The sequence below is a fragment of the Hippopotamus amphibius genome, chromosome 7, assembly GCF_030028045.1.
Source record: "Hippopotamus amphibius kiboko isolate mHipAmp2 chromosome 7, mHipAmp2.hap2, whole genome shotgun sequence".
NCBI classification, from domain to species: Eukaryota; Metazoa; Chordata; class Mammalia; order Artiodactyla; family Hippopotamidae; genus Hippopotamus; species Hippopotamus amphibius.
The window spans coordinates 64173595-64191933 of record NC_080192.1 but is presented as its reverse complement, the minus strand read 5'-3'; the positions used below and the strand labels follow the sequence as shown (position 1 = coordinate 64191933).

Below are 18339 nucleotides of genomic sequence, written 5' to 3'. Positions count from 1 at the left end.
TTTAAATTTCATTTAATTTAAATGTAGTCTACTGTGACTAGTGGATAGCATATTGAAGATTGTTTAGGGTCAATCCTTAACATGAAATTCACCACATGAAAGTCTCCTAACCTTTCCAGTTCTCAGTTTTTTTCATGCACAAAACAGTTTTAACAAAATAACAGCTAAACATTCTGTGGTTAGGTATAGATAGATTTTTAAACTCTCCCGCCACCACCACCACCCCATCAGGTGAAACAGAAAAACAAATGAAAAGGCAATAAGGAGATTCTACTGGGACCAAGAAACCAATTAAGCAATGATACACACACAACCCCACCCCCAGTTAAAAGAGTATCCTGAAATTAATTTCTAAGGAAACTGCTTTCTCAAGGGTCAGGTTAAATAATGCAAGTCAGGCACACTGGAATTTTTGTTAGCTATTATTATGTTTGTTATTTTAAATCTTTGTGAATATTGTTGTGGACAGAATAGACAGTCTTTTCGTTAGGATTTGAAAATTCTATAGAGGATCCTAATTTTTAGTTCTTAAGAACTTTTTGGAGGCTTGAGCTAAGGACATGCTGGTAATTAGTAGCAATAATATATAAACTAGCCAACAAGATAGCAGGGATGGCACTGATACTTCTGTATGGTTAAGACCTGGTCAAACCCTCCAGAGGCCTTTCTCACAAATAATAAAGCAGCCCCAAGGCGACAGAACACGAGATGAGTATGTGTAAATGGTGGAAGCAAAGGTAGAGAGGGTCCAAAGGACTACACTGTAGGTCCCATCAACCCTGCACAGCACAGCCGTGGAGGAAATCCTCAGAGAAGGTCAGGGCTGAACAGAGAAGCAGCAAAGGCAAATACTCTATCCAGCAACTCCATTTTAAAGACATTCCCACTAGGAAATGCCGCAAAACTTGTACAGAAAATAGACACACAAAACTGTACTTACACAAGCATTGGTAAAGTCACAAAAGCCAGAGACTACCCCTATGCTTAACAATAGGGACTGATTAGTAGTTAATCTATAGAACAGAACACTCTGCAGCCCATCAAGTTTGTATTCAGGAAGAATACAAAATTGAAAACATTTCAAAATTGATTATATAATTACTGTAAAATAAGTGAAAATAATATTGAGGAACATGATCGCTCTTTCTCTATATATACAATATAGAGTATATATTACACATATTTTTATATATAGTATATATTATATAGATTCTAAAACTAAAAAACATATTAAAATTAATTCCTTCATGTACCACCTGGAGAGAATTACTATTAATATTTTGGTACCTATTTATATATTATATATTTTTTTCAAAATTACCATTGATTTATAATTAAAAGAAAAATTATTAACCTTATCTTAAAAATCACCTTTTCAAAAGTTTAAGGTTCCAACACACTAACAGAAGAGCAAGTAGTTAGTTTAGTAGATGTCACCAGATTATGTACAGTTCGTTAGTTAGGGGTAATAACGAGTCTTAGGGAACCACCAAAGGGTTAATAGTCTTCCTAAAACACCCTATTAGGCATAGAGAGAAAATTGAGTTCATTTGATGATAGATACATACTAATAAATGGCTATAAATATTCATCAACATCTATTGCCTTTGGTTTTATGTAAACCATAAATATAATTTTCAAATGGCTATGAGCAATCATTACTTATTCGCCCTTAGAAACAACAATGACTAACACAGTGATCTTTTTACAGCACTGAAGTTGGCTAGAATACTTAAATTGTTACCTCTAACTTATTACTAGCAAAGGTCCCCAACCACCTGGACACTCCAGGAATAACCCATTTCAGGGATATTTAAAAAAAAATCTTGGCCATTTAAAGGAGCCAACCTGCCTCTCCGACTACATAGAAATAGCTCATGATAGCTACAAACTGGTGTTAAAAATATATTAGGAAGTGCTTGAGAGCATGCAAACCACTCTGTAATGAAGTCATTAAACTGAGTGAAGCTAATTTCTGAGGAACGTTCTAACCTACAACCTAAGCAAGCAAGCAGAAGTCAATAAACTTTTATGGAGTTCTGTAACCAAGCCATTTCTAGGAGTTAAATTACCAAAGCCCATTATAAGGTGTGTTTGACCAGCAAAACCTGAACTGACACTTGCAGCACATACACAAAAATAAAGTTAGCAAATGGACATCTAAATTTTCTGCTAACTGTATAGGTGCTTGTGTCATCTGCGGAGAGCCATATTTATATGTGAACCGAGAAGCAAATATTGCATCCTGCTTTGAACAATTAAGATATAGCCAAGTAATTCAAGTAAGGCTTGGAAAGCAGACACTGCAAAAGTTTAGAACAGTATGGCTGTGGTGCCACCAGGCGCTTGGCTGAGCCATTAGACTGTCAGCACCATGACAGCAGAGACTGGGTCTACCTTTCAACAGTTGGTCCCTAGGACCTGCACTGGGCCTGGCAGGTAACAAATGTCACCTAAATATTTTGGAAGAAATGCCCAGGTGGACATCAGGAAAAGGTGCACCCCAAAAGTGTGGTGTATATCTTTAAATCCTTAATTAGATTATCAATTATCAATTAAGACTTTTTTCCCACCCTTGGGATTCGACTATGTGGACAGAATGGAGCTTATCACATGTGTGATGTAGGTGGGCTAAGCTCTTTGCTATCTTACACACTTGACTTATCTTTCCTACTCTAAGAACCTGGTTACCATTTCCCAACCTCTGGCCTATCCCTGAGTCTTGGTTTCCTTGATTTATTCCATTGGTTTGTTAGTGGGGTCACAGCTGTTGCTTTAAAAGTCCCATTCTGAAACAGAACCAAACCAAACCAAAGCAACAAACAAAGAAGTGAAGTTTCTCCAATTAACAGATGTAGCCTCTGCTTTGTGAAAACACTTACCAGGAATCATAGGCCTAGAACAGATGTAAGTATGTCAGCCAATCCATTTCGGAGTCTCCAGGCAATGACAGAGCCCTGGACACCAGGAAATTAGATCTACTCAGACTGAAGTCCTTGAGAAGCAATGCTGTGGCCCCAGAAACCATTTCTACAAAATGTATACTGACAGCTGACCCTCCATCATGTCCCTTCATTGTCAGATTAACAGAATATGAGTCTTTCAGGTAGTTTTATTATTATTATTATTATTATTATTATTAATTACTTCATTATTGAGAAATAGCATAGTGTGATGATTAAGAGTACAGGCTCAGGAGTGGGCCAAGATCTGAAAACTGGCTCTGTCACAGAATTGGAAGACTAGGAAAAATTTTTAACTATTAGAAGTCTCTATAATAATGTGGGAAAATAATAGAATGATAATAGCACTAAGCTCACTGGGTTCCCATGAAGGTTAAAAGAGAGAAAATGTGAAATGTAGCCATTATTATTATTCTTATTGGCCACATATTGATCCTGTGGTCCAAGATTATAACACATGCTTTTTAATTTTTAAGTCAGGTGGACAGCCATCACCTCATTTAATGCTCCCATCCATTCTCTCACTTAGCCAGGAGAAATTTTAGTAAAGGGAAAGAATTAAATCCTTTGTCCACTGTTACACAGTAACTTAGTTGAGGTATGAAGCCTGAAATCTGCAATTCTACATCATAGCTCCATCCCTCTTTCTGCCACACGAGGCTGAAAAGAAGCTTAAGAAGTCTAGTATATGTCTTGTTTGAGATAAAATTGTAGCAAAGGAGATTCCTGGGACATCCTGGGGGACCCACAGGGAATTTGATGAGTGCACTGAACCTCTGGTAGAGGGGCAGAACTGGGCATTTAGGACTACACTGCAGTCCCTTCTTGGGGCAGGAGCCCCTGGGAGAGGATGGGAAGCCATTGTGAAGAAGAGTGCACAGCGGATCACTTCCAGAGGCAGCTCAAGGGCCCCTGTGACCTCCTTCAGTACATCATCAGAGGCTGGGCAACATCTAGGGAAGATCACACTACTGCAGAAGTTTTGGTTTTGCAGATGTCACAAGCCACAGTTACTCCGAGCAATTCCGTCTCTCTCTCTCTCTCTCTCTCTCTCCCTGGTGCTGTGTTTGCATCTTCTCAAAACCCTGACATTCAGTGAGCAGTGGAATAAATGAGGTCAATGTTAGGGATGATGTCTGAGTTGGAAAGCATCCCAAAATGGGCCAGTCCAATCTGTATAATGCTACCCAGTGTCTAGACACTGGCAGGCACAGAAATCAGGAGTCAGGGTTCTTGCCTGAATCGAAAAGGTCTAATTGGGCCATGAGCCAAGCACACCTGGGGCTGCTATAGAACATCCCAGAGCAACACAATGGCAGAGTGAGGGTTTCAGAACCTGAATCGTACCCAATTCTGGCACTGACACTCATGATGCTGCTGACTAGACATTAGTCAACGTGTTTCTCCTCCTTCGCCAGGGGTCCCCTGCTCTGTAGCAATAGACATAATTACGATGCTAATAACATTCACAATTACCGTTAATTGCCCCTAGGTAACAAGGAGTACTTTCCATCAAGGTCCTGCCAGCCCTGTTTAACTTAACGCATGTCCTCTTGCCTGGTGGAGGAATCAGGCTCTATCAGCTACAAACTGCCTCACCACCCACAGTTGAGGCTAACATGGGGAGTCCCCCTGCATTTGCTTCAGGTTGCGGCTGTCATGCTTGTGAAAATGTGCCTAAAGGTGCTTCAGTGGAAGCAGTCCTCAAATGTATTGGGTTGGCCAAAAAGTGCCTTCGGTTTTTAAGTAAAAATAAAAGACACACTCTTCATTTTCACCAAGAATTTTATTGAATAATATATTCACCGTTTTGTTCCACTACCTTCTGCCAATTTTCAGGCAACTTCATAATTCCGTCTTCCCAAAACTTTTTAACTTTTTGAGCAAAGAACTGTCCCGGGTACCTTTTACAGTCTTCCAGGGAATTGAAATTTTTTCCACTAAGAGAATTTTGTAAAGACCGAAATAAATGGAAATCCGAAGGTACAATGTCTGGTGAATACGGTGAATGAATCAGAACTACCCAGCCAAGCTGTACCAGTTTTTGCCTGGTCATCAAAGAAACATGCAATTTGCATTATCCTGATGGAAGATTATGCATTTTCTGTTGACTAATTCCGGATGCTTTTCGTCAAGTGCTGCTTCAGTTGGTCTAATTGGGAGCAGTACTTGTTGGAATTAATTGTTTGGCTTTCCGGAAGGAGCTCATAATAGAGGACTGTCTTCCAATCCTACCATATACACAGCATCACTTTCTTTGTATAAAGACTGGCCTTTGGTGTGGTTGGTGGTGGTTCATTTCACTTGCCCCACCATCTCCTCTGTTCCACACTGTTGTACAGTATCCACTTTTCAGCACCTGTCACAATTTGTTTTAAAAACAGAACGTTTTCATTATGTTTAAGTAGAGAATCGCCTGTGGAAATACATTCAAGAAGGTTTTTTTCACTTAACTTATGTGGAACCCAAACATCAAAGCGATGAACATAACCAAGCTGGTGCAAATGATTTTCAACCCTTGATTTCGATATTTTGAGTATGTCGGCTCTTTCCCACGTAGTATAATGTTGATTGTTCTCAATTAATGTCTCAATTTGATGGCTATCAACTTCAACTGGTCTACCCAGCTGTGAGCATCATCCAGCAAGAAATCTCCAGCACAAAACTTCACAAACCGCTTCTGACATGTTCAATCAGTCATAGCACCCTCTCCTTACACTGCACACATTTTTTTTGCATTTCAGTTGCGATTTTACCTTTCTTGAAATAATAAAGCATAATATGCCAAAAATGTTACTTTTTTCCTTCCATCTTCAGTATTAAAATGGCCACACAAATTTACCAATTTTGATAAGTCTTTTTTTTAAATGCACGCTGATATGAGAGCTGTCACATACACTCTAACAAAATTATTTCGAATGAAGTTAGACAACGAAGTGCTACTAGAGCCATCTTATGTAAAAAAAAAAAACAAAAAAACCAAACGAGCCTTTTGGCCAACCCAATAAATTACATGTTAAAGAGTTTCAGGGTCCCTCCTAAGAGCAGATGCATTCTGAAAACTAGGGGATGGTCTATTTACCACAGATGATTCAGTGAGACGGCCCCCTCCCTGATGAAGTCTGCAACCAGCCCCTCTAGTGCAAACACCACCGTCTCCCTCCCATTTGTGAACCTGTAACAGGGAAGAGCAAATCTGACTCCATATTAGATCTGTGTCTTTTGCTTAAACCTTTGTACTTTACTGCTTTTGCCTGGACTTAAGAATGTAGGCTATAGCCTGAAATATATGGGACAGCCCACATATTCTCAAGGCTCTGACCTTTAAGGGTATAACACTTTTCCATTTATACAGAGATAAAAATTTGCAGAAGAGAGAATACATTTGTCTTGTTGGGGGTTTATAAGAACATCATGACCTGACCTATGTGGGCAGCAGCAAGAACAAAGGATTCCCATACCAAGATGTTTGCAACAACCAACCACGCCCCTCCCTCACCTTGGCTTTAAAAATGCTTTGCTGAAACCCTTCAGAGTTCAGGGTTTTGGGGGCATGAGCCATCCATTCTCCTTGCTTGGCCCTGCAATAAACCTTTCTGTGCTCCAAACTCTGACGTTTCAGTACTGTTTGGCCTCACTGTGTGTCGGGTACACGGACTTGCGTTTGGTAACAAACTCTGCCATGACACTTACAGTCCCAGACACTCAATAAAGCCCGAAACTGCATTCTGCGTTGCACTGTTGTATGTCTGGGGACCCTGTCTTCTACTTCCCTTAAAACAGGGCTCTGTGAACACATGTTGGACACATTAAGGTGACTTCTCAGATACTGAATTTACCTTTATCTAGGAATAGCTGCAAGCTCCCCACGTGTAGAAATAACCTAAAGATTCACCTTGCAAGATTTTAACAAGAAAGTTTTGCTCACTTCAATCGAAGAAGAATGGACTGCCACTCTGCCCAAGGTAGGAAGTGCTCACATACAGGGCTCACAAGAAGAGCAGTAAAACTCTTTAAAGCAAGAAAAATTTATTCTTTTAGCTGGCTCATACAGCACCTTAGTTTACGTCCATCTATTAGAAACACGTTATAAAATGTTGGATTTCTAGAAAAAGACACTTTAGGAAAATTGTCATAAGTACACAAATCTCTGATGTCTATGGGGTGCCTGAAACACCCTAACCTTATGCAGTGTACAACCTACACAACCGTATGTGACCATGCTAAGTTTTACCACAAAAAGGGTTACCACCTTCTGGGACTCTGGTCTTGCCTCCTGGATGCAAATAAAATTTAGAATGCAAGTTGCAGCGTAATTGACTGTGTTGATGATCGCTAGGATGTGGATTTCACCGTGAGCATGTCTAGATTCATGGACACTGACCTCTGGTCTCCTTGTGCACCTATTGCTGACCCCTAACAGAATGCCAAAGGCAGAGCTGTAACACACTCAAGAGAGAAAATGCTGGAGAAGATAGATCCATACACTTCATTTAGGACTGCGCTGCATCGTACACAGTAACTCACTGTCCAGGAACTGGCTGGCTGGGTCGGGGTAAGCATGGGTTTCACGCTGAATCCTCTCATACATCCAAATCTGGGTACATTTGCTGACACCCAGATCAACGCATCACATATTCATTGAAACTTCTCTTTGAAGATCTACTTTCTGCCTTCTTTCCGTGCACAGCGTTTATCAGGTGGCTACACCCAGGCCACAGAATGTACTGAATGGTCCTCTTTTCTAACTGCGCTCTCCTATAGCAAAAAGATAAGCATCAACATTCACAGGATTCTTTATATATTAAGAAATCCTTTCATCGTACCATCTCAAAATGTGTTTCCCTTGGTGATGCTCTGAGGCGGGTCTCGTTATTATTCACACTTTAAAGATGAGCTAAAGGACTTTCTGGCAATAACATAACCAATACAAGGTAGCTTTATGTCTAATAATTAAGGTTCTGACTCCAAATTATCACATATACATTTATATTTATGTATTCATACATACACATATATTTTATATGCTTTTTCAATTATAACCACCCGTCTCAGCATTGAGAAGAGGTAGAAAGTATGGGTAAGAAGGGAGGAGAGCGTAGAATCGAGAGAAGGCTGCAACGAAGAATAAGATGGCCTCTTACTGGCATATGTGACCCTTCAGAACTTTCCAGAGTATATAAACGATCTGTCTTTCAATCACATGTCCACTGTAACTAAAGAGGAAACACTGGGTCATAGCCATAGGCTCTATTTGAGTGAGGTAATCCTTGGCACAAAAAGCTTCAATAAAATGTTTGTTGAACGAACCCTCCTTGAACACACTGGGCATTCTAGACAGATGGACATTTTCTACTATGAGCCCAACAACAGGAGAGAACAACAAATGGTGCTATTAATTCAGAGGTCGGCTTCCTGCAGTTACTGTTGTTCAACTTGTAGAATAACCGTTCACCCACAACCGTGCAAGAATCTGTCCTGCGTCTGGCTTCGGCAAGATTCTGAAGTTTCTGCTTAACAAAGAAGCATGTTGATACCATACTGAGCTCCCAGTGATGGACTTGGCCTTCCTCAGCCCCTGGATGATTCTGCTTTACTGAAGTTGTTCAAGTAAGAGGCCAAATGAGCACTTTCTAGGGATGGCCCAAGTGAGTCACTCCCCCTCGTGGAAGTTGAACGGACACTTGAATAGGCTGCCAGCTTCTATTCAGAAGCAGGGGTTTCTGGTAAATGGGGTAACAAGTGTATCAGCAACAAAGTTCCAAGGCCTTTCCTCAAGGACCCTGAATGCTTTCCGGGAAAGAGAGGCTATTTCTTGCCATGTTCTCTTAGCTTCTAATGATTTTGTATTTCGATGTACCATAGCTGTCTCAACTTCCAGGAAGATGAAAGCAGCCTAGAGGAGCCGCTAAAACATCCATGAGCAAAAGCACTTGGGTACAAGACCTTAAAACGCAGAGCACGTGAGAGAGTGGCGCCGGGTAGATAAAGCCAGCGTGTACAGCCTTGAGAAGAATGTCCCGACACAGAGGATGAAAACTGCATTCACACTGCACAGCTGAGGGCTGTGCCATGCAATGGGTTTCCGAAAACACTGCATCCCATCCCTTGGCAAAGAAGCCCATTAGTAAAGGGAGGGTGGCTGGTAACCAGCTACAGATAATGCAGCCGCATCAGCTTGCTGTGATGAGAAAGCTTGCTGCACTTAATCCACTCCCATCCACATGGAAACAGCTTCATTTAATAAAGCAGTAGTACCGCTGACACAAATGTATTAAAAAGTGGGCAGGCGTCTAAAGCTCATGGTAACATTCCACTTGCTCGGGGGAAGGGTGGCAGAAAGGTGCAGTCTTAAAAAGACTTGTATTTTATGAGAGAAACTCAGTCCTAGCATTCTCCTGGATGCTAAAAGACAACAGCAGAGGTATGTAACTTCAGCTAATGCCAACAGGGATTAAGTGTAAACTATCAGTTGTAGTGTACACGCATATATATATATATACATATTTATTATAGATACACATGCTATCTATAAATATACTATATACTAGAGTATACACACATACACATATACACTTCAGCTAAACAAATATACCCTTTCCTGGAACAATCATGAGCCTCAGATTGCTAATGTAGCACTCTTTTAAAAGCATCATTTTTCCCTCAGGGAAATGTGAGTCATTTTATTCAGACAAGATAAAATGTGAGGCGGGTGGAGGGGTGACAGGAAAAGTACTGAATCTCAAGAAAAGGCACGAGAGTCTGGTGGACAAATTTTCTTTTTGAAACAAGTTAGTCATTTGTCTCCCAGGACAATTCACTACAAACGAGAAAATCAATTTGAAAGAAATCAGCATTACGAAATATAAATATAGGACTGAAACCCAGAAATTAGCCTTCATTTAGATTGGTGTGTATTTTTCTTTCTGAGAGAGAGGGAAAAAGAGAAGGGACAGCAGTCAGCTGTGAGAGAGGAGCCCCGAACTTTATTGAATCACTCTATGACCATGGGGCTTGGGCTTTCTTCATGTAAAAAATGGAGGTAACACTGCTTTCTGCTCCTAATCCCCCAGGTTCATGGGAGGATTCAAACTGATTCTGTGGGTGAGGTTATTTTCAAAGGGCAACACAAATGAAAGATGTATCTGAATATTCTGCAAATCATGAAAGAATTGAGAAACTGGTGTCTCAAACAAAACAGTGGAAAGAAAACTGATTTGTGACACAGGAAGGCTGGCATGTAGGGAACGGAGACCTGCCTTTAGGAGCTCCCACACTGTGTCAGGGCAATGTCACATGCCTGGCTATGTTCAGGACAACCTTGGGAGTTTGGACTTAGGTCCAGTTTCCATGCGAGCAGCAGAATAAGAGGAGGAATATAAAATCGGCCCAAGTCACAGAGAGGGTAACAGCACCCAGTAGCCAGGACCTTTCTAGAGCACCTGGGATTTAGCCTAATTCTGCCAGTCGCTCACAGTGTGATCTCTGCCAAGTCAATTTCTTCCTTTGAAAAACTATGGGAGTTCCTAAAACCTAGTAATTTGAATAATACCTTCATGATTTTTGCTAAACCCATACACCCACCCATCCTATAATGTAATGAATACTTTTCTAAATTTAATAAAAAAAACCCTATTACTTCTATAAATGGGAAATCAAACATCAAAATACACAGAAGAAGTTCCAACACATAATAATAAAATACCCAGCTATTATAGTAAAAAGGTGCTGTCTACCACCTTGGCTCCCCATTTTGGGAAACACTGGGTCAACCTGTCACTAGCTCAGCTCTGGAAATCTGTGTCCCACTGTAGAGTCATATCACCAGTTCAGTGCAGGAACCAGGTACCAGCTACTGCATTGGCCTCTCTACCACAGTGGCTTCTTACTGTGTTTTAAATACTTTCCCTCCATTCTTTCCTTCTTATTTTTCTACAGTCGTCTCAACTCAACTTCTAGACATCTTCAATGCTAATTTCAGCAAGCTTTTTCCTGCGAATCAGTGTGGGCAGAAGCACATGGTAGGTGTTATCAGGGCTTATAAGATGAATAATGCATGCCAATAATACACGTGAGTCGAGAGTCAAGAGAGAAGGAGCAGTTCAAGAAAAGCCTAACCAAGGAACATAACACCACATGTACAAGAATGCATTTAGCAGAGACATAGAGAAGAGAAACAGATACTAAAGATCGACCCTTAGAATTGAAAGGTACCTTAGAGGCCACCTGATTCAGAGCTTGCATACTAGTGGCCTAGTGTTTGAATTCAATTGGCAAGCATGTTTGGTTTGTCATCCAAGTTACTTTAAAAAAGAAATAATGGAACACCTCTCCAACTACCCTCAGCCTTCAACTTCTTACCCCAGGCCTGCTTTGCTGTTAATTCTCTACCTGCTCGTGAAGACATCTGAGAGTACATTCTCTGATGCACTTTATCCCCACTTCTACCAACAAGCATTACACAAAAGTAGGAAAGCAAGGCCCAAAGATGCTAATAAGCTTATTGCTGAAGAAGGGCTGGGACCAGAATCCTACAGCTCTTGACTATCAGTGAAGTCCTTACTGATTAAGTTCAATTTACAATGATTCTTCCAGAATGGATGACTCTTAAATAAGGTTTTGAAAGAGATGTCACTGAGGCAAATCTTGAAATAAGAGATATTAGTTGAGGAAGGTTGAAAAGTAAAGAGGCTAATGAGAGAGGACTGAGAAGTCTGAGAGGCAGGGAAGGAGATATACATTGTAACCAAGCAGGTGCAAAAGAACAGCAGGTAGATGAACATGCAGACTCAACCTCATCTTTGGACCTGGAAGGCCTGGAGGAACAAGCAAGGTGAGGGAGGTGGGAAGTAGAGAGCCCAGACTCTACTAAAAGGATTCCAAAGATAGTTGAAGAAATACCATGCAGGTACAAAATGATCTGTACTAGTAGGAAACAAAGCTTGAAAAGCAGAGACGTCAAGAGGAATAGCAGGGCTCAAACACTAATCGAGATGTCTGTTCTATTTAGAGGTAGAGTGATTTTAAAGATCACATGCATCTGTTTCTGTTTTGTTGATAGGTTCATTTGTGCCATATTTTAGATTCCACATATAAGTGATATCATACAGTATTTGTCTTTCTCTTTCTGACTTCACTTAGTATGATAATCTCTAGTTGCATCCATGTTTCTGCAACTGGCATTATTTCATTCTTTTTTAAGGCTGAGTAGTATTCCATTGTACATGTACCACATCTTCTTTACCCACTCATCTGTCAACCCACAGACACAGAGAACAGACTTGTGGTTGCCAAGGGGGAAGGGGAAGGGAGAGTGATAGGTTGGGAGTTTGAGGTTAGTAGATGTAAACTACAATGTTTAGAATAGATAAACAGTAACATCCTACTGTATACCATAGGGAACTATAACCATCCCTGGGATAAACCATAATGGAAAAGAATATAAAGAAAGAAGGTATGTGTATAACTGAGTCACTTTGCTGTATAACATTGTAAATCAACTATACTTCAATAAAAAAATTAAATTAGAAAAAAAGGTTCTTTCTATTATGGGGAAAAAAAAAGATCACATGCAATCCTCTTTCTTTTCCAGGAGAGACAATGGCCCCAGAAAGTTTGTGTAACACCCTCCAGTTTATGTGCCTGGGTAGACACAGAGGTAAACTAGATGCCTGGCTTCTTTACTTCCAGTTTGGTGTGTTTTTCCACTTTGAGTTGGGTTGGGTGCAGTACAGTAGGCAATAAAGAGAAGGACAATGAGGGAATGGAGTTTGCAACTATATTCAATCAGGATTGGAGTAAGAAAGTGAAAGGAAAAAGAGAAACTGTCAGTAGTTCTTACTTCCAGGTCTTATTTTAAGGCCAGGGTTTCCTTGTGGTTACTAACACCACGATACTTCTTCCAAAGAACCTGATAAATACAATTTAAAATCAAATCTCTTCTTTGCAAACGTCACTGACTTACCTTTCCCACCCACCCTACCCATTATGCCTCCTGCAGATACATCATCACCCTGCAAAGAAGTTACCTCCTACAAGGCCTCTTGTCACCTCGTGAGCTTGCATAAGTTCTATTATAATATTGGAGAATGTAGGCAAAGTCAACCACTAGTCATAATGAAAAGCAACGAGGACGTCGTTCTCAGCAACTACAGAGCGATTTTTTCCCCATCTGCCCAGATGTGTGTCAACAGCTTGCCTTCTGACTTTTGAAATCACACAGAGTTTCTGTTGACCAGAATTTATCGAGCTGTTTTAGAAAACACCTAATGTCAGCAAAGGGAACTATTTTTATCACTGTGTTGTTTAACAGCCCTTGATGGTGATCAAATTTACAGCACCTATAAAAGGCAGGACAGCTCAAGAGGCTGAGCCAAGAACTTTGATTTCTAAAGAACTAAGCATTACGCAGCAAAGATTCTAGCCAGCACCTCAGAAACGAAGAGGAATGGGAGGTTACTAACAGAAAAGTAAAGGCATAAGGATTAGGCACACGGCAAAATGAGCAAGTACTTAAATTATCTTCTTAATAGCAACCCCTCCTCAGAGTTTAGTAATCCCACAAATATTTATTGAGAGGTTCTGGCATACAAGGTTCTGTTCTAGATATTTAAGAGGGTAAGCAAAGATAAATAAGTCTTAGTCCCTTATCTTCAAGAGCTCCCCAAATAGTGTGGCATAGAGAAGTGTGCATAAATTATTGTAATGTACAGAGGGATGTTTTAAGTATCATAGTGGCCACTGGCCCAAGCAACGTGCTGAAGATGCCCAGAGGAACGAATTCAACAAAGCTTAAGTCCAATTATTATATAAACAAAATTTTTCAAATTGTAAGCAATGATGTGGATTACATCAAATTCTTTTGACTGAAAATTAATTAAAAAGATGAACATCTGAGCCATTTATAATTTTGACATTTTATCTGTAAGTTTATTAATAGGATAGCACTTTAAGAACGTGAAGGCAATTTTCTCATGAATTGTTGGCTACTCTCAAACGGTAAAAGGAAAAGCTGTTATCTTTAATGCCTTGTAAAAGTGTCCAGGTAACGTGGGCTTCCCCAGGTAACTAGATGGATGCAGAACCCAAAGCAAGCTTTGCTACCTGGCATTTCCTTTTGTTTGTAGCCTTCTCAGAAGTCAGAAATAAACATTCAGTAACACAGAGAGAGAGAGAGTCAACTGGACCTGAAGATCTTGGCTAACTCTTGGAGAAAGAGTATCACCTGTAGAAAGTTAGTTTTGGTTTGGCTGACTTTCTTTAGGATGCACTGGGGGTAATCAATCTATTTGGTTCAACAGGAGTCTACGCAAGTCCTTCCTGGTTTTCATTGCAGTCTGGTGGGGCTTGGTCAAGGTTTCTTCCTCTGCATGGACTGCCTGACATTTCTCAAATGGGGGAGGTTGGGGGTTTCTGAGTAAGGGACAGTGATGAGAGTGCTAGCTCACCAAATAGGAATGGGTATCAAAACACTGAAGATACAAAGTGTAAGGCATGTGCCAGGTGTCACACACAGTTGGCACATAATCAAGATGGATATCGAGATACAGGTTCTCATAATCCCTGCTCCTAAGGACTTGCTTAACTTTGTCTATAAATGGATGGGAAGAAACCCTTTTGATCAGATGTTAAAAGGCTATAGCATATAAAAGGCTATAGCATATACCATTTACTAATCTTTCATAACTAAAATTAAGGTATTAAAATTGTCAGGATATCAATAGCAATATTCAGGAACCCAGATATCTGACCTTCCTTAAGCCTGAGCTGGCTCAAAAGTTGAGAACCACTTTAGGGCTAATGTTTTCCCTTGAAGTATTTGTCTTGGCTAATTGGAGAACGCTTAGTAATATCTACCAATATCATAGTACACGCAGCATTGGAATTGGAGTGCATTCTAGACATTATGTGAATTTATTCCCTCAATAGGAACTGAGGCTCAGAAAGATGAAGTATTGCCCAAGGTCACTTGTGGGAGCCAGTACTAGAAGCTCAGCCTACTGACTGTCACAGAGAGAAGAAGCAGGCTGCCTCTGCACCTTGTATTTGGTCCTCAGCCACAACCCTGTGGCCTGTATGCTAGTTATCCCAATGGCACTGGCTTCCTAAAGTCCCTGCTAGCCTAAAGCCCCCGATCTAGGGGACACTTTTCGGGCACGTTCTCCAGAGTCTTCCCACCTTTCTGAAACTCTCTGCTCGTTGAATGACATGGCTCCTTTCTCTCGATTTTCCTCCAACTACTCGGACCACTTTTTCTCATTCTCTGTCACTGGCCTCTACAATATTAGTGTTCAGTACAGTCTCCTCCATCTTTATACTTACTCTCTGGGAAATCTCTGCAGTCTCTGCAGCCTTCCACTGTGGCTTGTGTGCTCATGGTTCTTAAAGGGGTATCTGTAAGCTTGATGTGACTCCTGCGCTGCTGGCCCCTACCTCCTGGACATCTTCGCATGGTCTCTAAAGCCAGTCCAATTTAACATGTTACAAACTTCTTAGAAAACACACACCAACACACCCATGCACACACACACTTGTAGATAGATACATGGGTAGAGACAGAGAGAAATTACATCCCGTGATAGAAAATGATATAGTTGTAAAAAATTTTTTTCGAACCTCAGGTTAAATACACAGAGACTAAGAAAGAGCATGAAGAAAAGAAATAAGAGAGCAAACTATTCATTTTATATCCTGGGGAACTGGGGCCAGAACATCGTCCAATTTCTGCCTTGAATAATTAGTTAAATATAAGTTTAAAGAGGCATTTTGAAAATACTAAGGCAACAACCAGTAATGATAAAATCAAGAGGACTAACTGCAAATTGCTTCAGAAAATCATAGAAATACAAGAGAATACATGGAGTAAATAGAGTAGAAGGAGAACAATCAGGAAGTAGAAAAAAAAGACAACATAAAAGAAGATGAGAGTAGTGAGATTTAAAGCTATTAATACGGTGATTATGAAGAATTTTTAACAACGGGGATGCTTATGCTTGTTAATAACAAGTAATGCCTCGTGAAAAAAGCAGGCTACAAAACTGCATGCACAAATGATCGCGACTATGTATATAGCATGCAAGGGTGTTTACAGGCAGCAGAGGACAGGAGTTAAGAATACGTATTGTAGAATCCACAGATCCATGACTTACCATGTGAGTCTGAGCCAGCTATCAAGCCCACTGTATCTTCATTTCCTTTGTTTTTTTAAAGACAATAATAATGATACCTACTTAAGAGTCTGTTGGTAAAGATGAAATTGAAATGACTTGCAAGCTTTAGAAAAGTGCTGGGCACACAGGATGCACTCACTCAGTGGTGATGGTGATTATACTATTAGCTCCTTAATAAACAGTATCCTAGTGCCTTTGTCTGATTCCCCAAGGGCTTCCTTTGCATAGCAATGTGGCGGTGAGGGAGGGGGAAGTCAGGAGGCCTGAATTCTGGCCCTGAATCTACCAATAATTAGCTCTGTGATCTTAAGCAATCCATGCCCTGTGCAAAGAGCAGTTGGTCTCAATGTTCTTGCAGGTTCTTTAAAACTAAATTCTGCTATGGCAGAAAGAGACATGAGGAAACAGACATGGAATGAGGAGAACCATGATGCTGAAACTGGCCTCTAACACATTCTCTCTGGGTTTAGGTTTGCCTTGCCTGCCAGGTTACTCTGTAGAAACAAGATTATGCCATAGAAGTGAAATCCACATCATCACCATTTCTGCCCAAGGAGCCACCAATGATGGAGGAGATAAAGGCCCTGGGGGCTCCTCTGTCAAGACTCCCATCAGAAAAGAAAACCAGGCCCTGCCACCTGCCAGTGCAGTCACAGCATCAAGGTAAATTATGTGGACTCCCTCTTTTATCAGACAGTCACCCTTTGCCTCTATTATTTCTTCATCAGTAACAATGCTAGTAAGATCCAAAGTTCAGGTGCTTTACTCATTAAATAATTTTTTAAAATTACTTAAAGAAACCTCGTTGTGTCACTGCATAAACCGGGCCTGATACAACTTCTAGACACTTCCCGTCATTCTAGGGGACAATATCTTATCTTCTAGAGGCATATTCAGCACCACTGGAAGTGGGAAGAGAGTCAGCCGATTACAACCTCCTCCACCAAGAGACATGGCATCTCCTCCGGGGCGAGTCATCAAGTGTCCAACTGGTGAAAGACACTCTCCAGGGGAGGACGCAGTAGCTGGAAGATGGCAGACAGGAACTGGGCTCAGAACTGTTTGTTTGTGGATAAGTTTGACTAAATGGGACAGTCATGGAATAAAACAAATATTAAGGCAATGAGTCTCAAGAAATGAAAGAAGACTCTGCAACCCCTGTGTCAGATGCTACAGGCGAAGAACAAAGAGTGAGAAACAAATTAGGGGTCAGAACTCCAGAACCTCTTCTACCCAACAAACAAATAACAGGTCTTAATTTCCTCTGGCAGGAGATTGATGATCACATCTGAAACAACAAGAAGAATTTGTGAGCTGTTTCCAGAGCAGATGGAGAGAGGCTGCACTTCAGAATAAGCCTAAAATTCCATCCATCTTGACAAGAGCTTGCTAACCAACTGAAGGATGAACCTCTGCTCAGCAGGCCCGGCCAAAAAGAGGCTATGGCAGAAACAGGGAGCGATGCTCTGAAACAAGAAAGGCAGACAGAGGCACTGAGTGGTCAGTCAACACCTCCAGGAGATGAAGAGGTCACAGACACAGCCACAGTTCCCAATGTGAAGTTCAAAGTCCCAAAAAAGAAAAAAAGTACAAGTGCCAATTTTAAAGGGCTTTTACAATTCTGACAACATGCACATTGCTCCAGTGAAAAATTCTAGATTTCAATAACCTGCAGAGTGAGACCACTTGGGATATTTATTCTGAGTTTCTGGTATCCACAATATAAGAATCCATTTAGTTTTTCTAATTTCATTTTCCTCTAGACTTCAGGCCTTATTAAATCTTGGATATCCCCATACGTAATATGTTACACAAGCTTATGGGTGAGTGTTTTGTACATGCCAAAGAAAATTTATTTATAAGGGATCAGAAAGCTGGACATAAAAGACTCGGGAAAGATAGCGCAGAGAATTCTAAAGTGGAAGAATGTGATGGGTAGGACTTGAGAAGCCAGAACAGTATGATTAGAAGGGAATGAAAAAAAACCAAAGGAAACTTTGAGCTATCCCCCCGGTCATATAAGGTAGACTTGCTCAAAGAATGCTGTTGGACAGACAGACTGACACACTCTAAGGTCTGGAAGTGAGGGACAGCTCCACATTTAGGCAGGTGGGACAGAAGAGAGATGTGATTGATTAGATGATGGGAGATGACTGATTAGAGAATGGTAGGGCTCACGGATGTCGAAGAGGTCAAGTCTCCAGCCT

At 40.7% G+C, this 18339-nt stretch overlaps 1 protein-coding gene across 2 annotated transcripts in view; it reads right to left on the bottom strand.

The window, feature by feature from the left end:
• CTNNA2 (catenin alpha 2) overlaps positions 1–18339 on the bottom strand; it is a 1170309-nt gene that overhangs the window by 391810 nt on the left and 760160 nt on the right. The window lies entirely within an intron of this gene.